The 7,943-nt window shown below is 38.0% G+C and overlaps 1 non-coding gene across 1 annotated transcript; it reads left to right on the forward strand.

Annotated features, from left to right (window-relative positions):
* Nucleotides 1-7,211: 7,211 nt before the first annotated feature.
* Nucleotides 7,212-7,314, forward strand: LOC116763020. The gene has a single exon (XR_004352435.1). It is a non-coding gene; the product is annotated as a U6 spliceosomal RNA (small nuclear RNA).
* Nucleotides 7,315-7,943: the final 629 nt, after the last annotated feature.

Consider the following 7,943-nt stretch of genomic DNA (forward strand, 5'->3'; position numbering starts at 1 on the left):
TTGTTTTGCAAGGAACCTCAATAATAAAAAGATGCAGGTAGAATATATTTATAAAAATAGTGAAACAGAGTTAGGCTGATATGTATGATACTATTATAAATTTACATTTGTGTTTTCAGAGGACAAAAGATTTGAAAGTCCTTCCTCTTTATGAACTGCAAAATTAACCTTTTGTTAACCAATCTTTCCTCCTGCCCTTGCATTAAGGGAGCTACTAGTTAATTATTATATTTAAACATACATATTAAACAGGCAATCTCTATTTTATCACAAAAATGACCTATATTAATGTGTTAAACTGTGTATCACTTATAAATTCATCAAGATGCTAATTACCATGTTATTAAAAATCGTTACAATTGTCACCATAGCTAACATTTTTGCATGTGGTTACAGCTACACTCACCTTATTGGCATTTGATGTTAACATCAGTTCCACAAAGTTCCTCTTACAATGAGGGAAGGGGTTCATGCAGTCCTTTAAGCATTAATTGAATGCCTGCTATGCTCCCAGAAGGAGAAAGGGGTGAAGACATGGCTCCTTCCTAAATTGTATTAGTCAGGGATGGCTAATTAGAATCTGCCCCTCAATTAAGCAAATAAGGAACCAAGAGATGGAAGGCAATACTAAACCAAAGTCTTCCATGGGCTCATTAAGTGACTAAGGGGAGCTAGTTTTCTCTTTTCTAACCTAAGAAGCATATGCAGATGGCCCTCATTATTCGCAGATTCTATATTTGCAAATTAACCTAGCTACCAAAATTTATCTGTAGCCCCCAAATCAATACAGTACTTTTGTGGTCATTCACAAATATGTACAAAGCATCAAAAATTTTTGAGTTGCCTGATACAAGTGTTTCCAGCTGCCTTGAACAAGGAGGTAGCTCTGCCTTTTTGTTGCAGTTCTCATACTGTAAAGAAGTGTCCTTCTCACGGTCTATTTAGTTTTTCTTGTTTTTAGGCCTTTTTTTCTTTTTTGGCCACACCACGCAGCTTGCTTGCAGGATCTTAGTTCCCTGACCAGGGACTGAACCCATGCCCTTGACAGTGAAGGCACGGAGTCCTAACCACTGGACCACCAGGGAATTCCCTCGTTTTAATGCTTTTTGTTGGTGATTTCACTATATAAAATGGCTCACTATTTAAAAGTGTGGTGCTCAAGTGCTGTTCACCGTTCCTAAGTTCAAAAAGGCTGTGACGAGTTTGCAGCAAAAACACATGTATTAGGTAAGTTTCATTCAGGAATGAGTTACAGTGCTATTGGCCCTGAGATCAATGTTAATGGATAAACAATATATATATAACGAAGCGTCTTAAAACAAAAACATACATACAACAAGGCTATGTATTGATCAGTTATAGAAAATGTGATCAAAAGCTCTAAGAAGCCTAACCCTGTGTTTCCCCTTAGGAACAATGGTTCGGTATTCCATCAGTATTTGTGGCAACTTTATAGAATATAACTACCCTAAATAATGAGAATCAGCTGTAAATGTTATTGTTTTTAATTATATTTTATAGCATCTCTCATATTTTTGAATTAGTTTGAGAAAAATCTTAATCCATAATAAAAGATTAAACCAAAAATCCAAGGATTAAGTAACCTATTGTCCATAATTTCCTTCACAATATTAATTGTATCGTTTCCATGTGTTTAAGGTAAAAAGAAATGAACTTTACAGCAGTGAATTTTTAATCGCCCAAGTATTACATAAACATTTGTTCCACAACTCCCTTTTAAATGAAAAAATATTTTTTAAGATCATGAAATTAAAGCAAAATAAATGATGCTTATATGTATATACACATATGTAAATATATATATTTTTTGCTTGAATTCTAGGCTTTCAGTTCACACATTTCCCCTAGATTGCACTTCAGTGTCATTTAATCTGTGTTCCAATGGAAGAGCTATTGATTAAAGGGATTCAAAAGAATGGAATAGGTATTCTGATAGGTAGGTATTCTAAAATGCTTCTCAGTTTCACAATAAAGCTTATCCCCAGCTCTTTTTAATAACCTGTCTTCTCCATATAAAGATGGTGTTCATGGTCCTGCTGATTTTAAAAAACTTTAAGGTCCACCCCTGTGAACACAGCCTGACACACAGAGAATGCAAAGGAACCCCCCCAACGCATGTGCGCACACACGTGCGCATGCACACGCGCACACACACACACACACTTGTCAGGAAAATGCTGAGAGCCTTAACCAGTAGAGGCGGGGGGTTGGCAGGGAACTGATCACATCCTCCTACATGGCCCCCTCTGGTGACAAACAGCATTTGTGAAATAGCAGTCCAGGGGTCAGGGTAAAATCTGTGGCAATGGAACTGGACCAAAAAATAGACGCAGAGGAACAGTAGATATGTAACCTTGACCTCATTAGCAGCAAACAGTAACCAACTGCTAATTACCTTATGGCTATATTGTAAACTGATAATGTGTGTATATAAATTGTGTATGTTTGTATATAAATTGTGTATGTAAATTGGGTATGCTTGGCACCTAAAATTTGCAAGAATTTAATATGATTTAAGTTTAATATGATTTAATATGGTACTAGGTTAACCAACACCCTCTAATGGAAAATGAAGGTTAAATCTTAAAGTAGTGATGAACTTTCTGGTGGAAAACATACTAATTGTACCAAGTATATTCACTTAGTCACATTAATTTAGCTTTGTTCTGTCCTGTATTCTGAGGAGGAGATAATTCAATCAGAATCAAAGTAAAATGAAGCTAGCTAGCTAAAGGTTACCAGTAAAATAATACGTATGTTCTTCGAGAACAAAAATAATTCTTTTAGTAGGCACATCACAATAAAAAGGATGCTGTAAGTAAATTAAACAGTTTCTTAGAAATCCAGTTAGTTCCATGTATTGAATATATAACCTGAAGGATTAATTATATCAGAGCAGAGAGTGGCATTTATAACCTCTACAGAAGAAACTTTAGGATAGATTCTAAGATTACAAAGAGATGTCTCCCTCATCTTCCCCAAAGCACAGTTTTATAGCAACAAATAACTACAAAGCCGCATGTCTTTAATGTCTCAGTTCAAGTTTATACAAGAGATGGTGACAAGACAACCCAAGATATAAGTCTACCAAGATTTAAGTCTACCAAGTGGCAATTACGGTTTGAACGGAAAAGGAAAGATCTCCAGCATCTAATACATATTGAGTGTCTATGAGTGCCAGGCACAGAGCTAGCATCCAGAGACACAGTGAAAGACAAGACAGACTTCATCACTGACTTAGTAGAATTTATATTTTAATGATGGCAAAGAGAAATACAAATGAATATAATGGTCATGGTAAGCGCCATGCAAGAGACAAACTGGGTGACGTAACTGAGAATAGGGTAGGCAAGGACATCTTAGGGGGCTTAAAGGAGGTCTCCCTTGGGATATTTATGTTGGAACCAGAATTGTGAAAATGGGGGTAATGAAATTTATGAACTATGTTCATTGTGAATTTTGTTCACACGGTGCTCATTATTATAATTATATTCAATTATGAAAATGGCGAGGAGAAAAAAAAACTGCCAGAGAGACACATAATGAGCAAAACTATATAAAGTCTCATCACAAGTCTGGAAACACTGCCCCCTCTCACTACAACCATTTTTCTTTCTACCTCAAGCACCAATGCAGAGTCACATAGGTTCATAATCAATAAAGACCACAAAACCAAGAAAAGAAAAATCCCACAGTTTCTGTTGTTAAGTCACTTCCAGAGGATATAAACTGCTCATAATAAAGCTATTATTTATCAAGCCTTGGCTATGTTATATGCATGCTATGTATAGTACTTCATTTAATCCTCACAAGTCAAGAAGGCAAGTGTTATAAACTCTGTTTTGCAGTTGAGTAAACTAAGATAGAGTCTAAATAATTTGTCGGCAGTTACACAGCTGTGGAGGAGTCAGGTTTGTACTCCGAAGCACAGTTGGACCTGTCAGACTGTGATTTTTAACTACTATGCTAGAAAGCAAAATTCAGGAAAGAATTGAAATGATTATCTTCTCTGGCTTACTTTATTCATCCAATCATGTTCCCACTGACTGTACTGAATTTTGCACTCAATTACTTAATTGCAGTATAAAAATAGACTGTGGCTTCTCTGGCGACACAACTTTTACATGCCAGTGATACTTGTAGAGAGAACAGTGGGAGGGACTTCAGATTTCACTGAAATGCCCGAATCAAACAGCTGTAACGATACCTTCCTCAGATAAGAACTATCTTACCTTGTAGTCTGTATTTTTGTTTTGTAGAATTCCACATTTCATCAAGATGCCTGAATGGCAGCTTGATCCAGTTTTGACTTGATCCAGTGTGTAGCATAAAAGATGAAGATGTGATAGTGAAGTCATTATTCTAATTAATATTTCAATCATGCTTGCTAACAGCCTTTTACTTCCAATAGATAAACCAGCTTGCAAAAGGCAAGCACACCCCAAAAGATTTATCTAGGATTTCTCTTCAAACAGGAAATACAACCAGTGTTCAGACTATCTTATTGTGATTGGTCAAAGAATGACCTAATAGATTCTCTGATATTTTATACTTAATTTCATTATCTACACTAATGGAATTATAAATAAACCCACATACTCAAAAGTTCATAGTTTTCCATTACCACAACGATATATAATTATCTAAAATACAGCCACCTTATTCAGTTATGCCTACCTTAAAATGGGTATTTCAGTCCAATTCGAATTTAAAGAAAAATTAGGAATGTCTGATTAATGATTTGGGGTCTAACGAAGTTAGAGAGAAAAGTCATTCTCAAGATAAACATCATTTCCCTGCTTTCTTTTAAATCTATCAGGCCAGGATTTTCTTTTTTTTTTTTTTTTCGGTACGCGGGCCTCTCACTGTTGTGGCGTCTCCCGTTGCGGAGCACAGGCTCCGGACGCGCAGCCTCAGCGCGGCCATGACTCACGGGCCCAGCCGCTCCGTGGCACGTGGAATCTTCCCGGACCAGGGGAAGAACCCGCGTCCCCTGCATCGGCAGGCGGACTCTCAACCACTGTGCCACCAGGGAAGCCCCAGGATTTTCTTTTAGCAATTTTCTCTGGTCACCCCCATCTCCCCAGTGATATACAATGTCAGGAAGGTAGAAATCATATTTGTCATGTTCTCTGAATAATTTCCAGCTCTGGTCACACGATGTTTTAAAGTCTGCATATCTCACATGTGTTTTTAATGGTCCAGTATTCATGGCATTGTTATGAGAGTGAATACCTTTACATTGGTAGGACTATACACTGTCATTTAAAAATGAGCCAGACTTCAATTCGTTTGGCAGTTTCTAAAAATTTCCATACAAATATTCCAGTGTTGTTCACATGTACAGATAAGTCAGTATGCCAGCAAACGATCACCTCTTTACACTCCCAACATAAACCTTGTGTGAATAAGACATACGTCAACATGGCTGAATAATTCATTCACATCCTGCTTTGCTGTCCTCGTACTACTCAGGGCTCACATTAAATGTCACCTCAGACAGTCCTTCTTAGTTCACTAATCTAATGGTACCCGTCATCCCCTCACAACCTCCTGCTTGATTATTAACAGGATACTTATCAGCGATAACTTTTGTTTAGGCATTTGTTCTTTTTTTCCCCCCTGGTTCTAACCAAGGCCAGTAAACAGCATAAGAACAGAGACTTATATTTCACAAATCATTCCCACTACCTAGCAAAGTACTTGGCACATAAGAAGTATACAATAGGGCTTCCCTGGTGGTGCAGTAGTTGAGAGTCTGCCTGCCGATGCAGGAGACACAGGTTCGTGCCCCGGTCCGGGAAGATCCCACATGCCACGGAGCGGCTGGGCCCGTGAGCCATGGCCGCTGAGCCTGCGCGTCCGGAGCCTGTGCTCCGCAACGGGAGACGCCACAACAGTGAGAGGCCCGCGTACCGAAAAAAGAAAAAAAAAAAAAAGAATTATACAATAAATGCTTGTTGAATGATATGTGAGTGGATGAATCAATGTGTGAGAATGGAAACCTGAGAAACACATATGGAAATACATTCATTCATCCAATAAATACCCCATCTTTAGGCATCATTTAATACTGATTTTTAAAAACTTGTATATTATGATGAAAGAAGAAAAAATGCCTTTTATACCAGTGGTTCTCAACTGAGTGCAGAGGGGAAGGACATTTCACAATATCTAAAGATGTTTTTACTTATCGCAACTGGCAGGGTAATACTGGCATCTACTGGGAGGCCAGGGATGCTGATGCTAAGCATTCAACGCTGTGTAAGATAGCACCCTACAAAATAGAAGTACCCAGCCCCAAATTTTAAGAATACTAATGCTTTATACTAGTCTCTATTCCTCATAAGTATTTAACTTAACACATATTTATTAGGCAACTACCATATGCTAGTATCAAATTGAATTTCTGTGAAGAAAAAAAGACATGTTGTAGATGGATTACAAACAGATTGACTAACAGATAGTTGACTTGCTAGATGGAGAGATAGAGGGATATATGGCTGGATGAACGGGTACCTCATAGATAGATATATGCATATATAAACCAAACTACAGCAGTCACAACACTCCGTGTTGGACTAAAATAAACCATATTAGTGATTGCTAATTGCAGGACATTTATAGTCTTGCTATCATCTTATTGTATCTCCACAGAACATGTTCTTTTTAACAATAAAATATTGGACTGCATAAAAAGATGCACATGAGTTTGGGGAGAGACTGTATGGTCATTTTGACATTATTGCTAATGATATTTGTGAACAGATTGGCCGTAAGTGAGAACCGATCACCAGTTTTTAGTTAGGTGCCCCATGAAGTAAATATAACGTCTTCTTCAAATGAAAGGCATGTGTCTCTTTCCCAAAAACGAGCATCACTGTGACAAGTGAGAAATGTATTAACTATGTAGATGGAATGCTTCTGCATATGATTCGGTAGCAAACTGGAATCTAGGCAAAGACTTTGAGCAGAGGCTTTTCAAAAACAGATGCTCCAATAGTGGGGATTATACTTAGATCACTGGATAGAAAAGAAAAATTTTATTCCCTTGGAGGTCCTACATTTTACATAGCATGGCCCATAAATCAGGTTATGAGTAGCAAAGGCAGGATTTATAAAAAGGGAGTAGAGGTAGCTTCCTCCAAGTCTTCCTCATTTCCACTACAGTATGGAGGGACCCATAGTGTATGCTTTGGAAGCTCATATATTAAAACTGAAATGATACAGAGAAGATTACCATGGCCCCCTTTTAAGGATGACATGTAAATTTACGAGGTCTTCCACATTTATCAGTGGGATGACATATTCAAAGTGCTAATGATCAACCAAAAATTCTAAGTCCCTCAAGACAATTCTTCAAAATTAAAGAGAAATTAAGACATTCCCAGGTCAAAAAAAACTTAACTTGATGCTACCATATCTGTCCCACAAGAAATATTAATGTGACTCCTTCAAGCTGAAATGAAAGGGCACTAGATGTTAAGTTGAATTTACACAGGGGAATAAAAAGCACCAGTAAAGGAAAATCTATGACACTGTATATGTATTTTTTTTTTTTTTTTTTTTTTGCGGTACGCGGGCCTCTCACTGTTGTGGCCCCTCCCGTTGCGGAGCACAGGCTCCGGACGCGCAGGCTCAGCGGCCATGGCTCACGGGCCCAGCCGCTCTGCGGCACGTGGTATCTTCCCGGACCGGGGCACGAACTCGTGTCCCCTGCATCGGCAGGTAGACTCTCAACCACTGCACCACCAGGGAAGCCCTATATGTATTTGTTATAGCTCTGTTTTCCTCCTGATTAAAAGATAATGACATGAAGCAATAATTATAAAACTGTATTGATGAGCTTACATTGTATAAAGATGTGATCTGTATGACAATAACAGCACAAAGCAGAGAGGAGATAACAGGAATATACTGGG

This window comes from Phocoena sinus, chromosome 11, assembly GCF_008692025.1.
Source record: "Phocoena sinus isolate mPhoSin1 chromosome 11, mPhoSin1.pri, whole genome shotgun sequence".
In the NCBI taxonomy this organism is placed as follows: Eukaryota; Metazoa; Chordata; class Mammalia; order Artiodactyla; family Phocoenidae; genus Phocoena; species Phocoena sinus.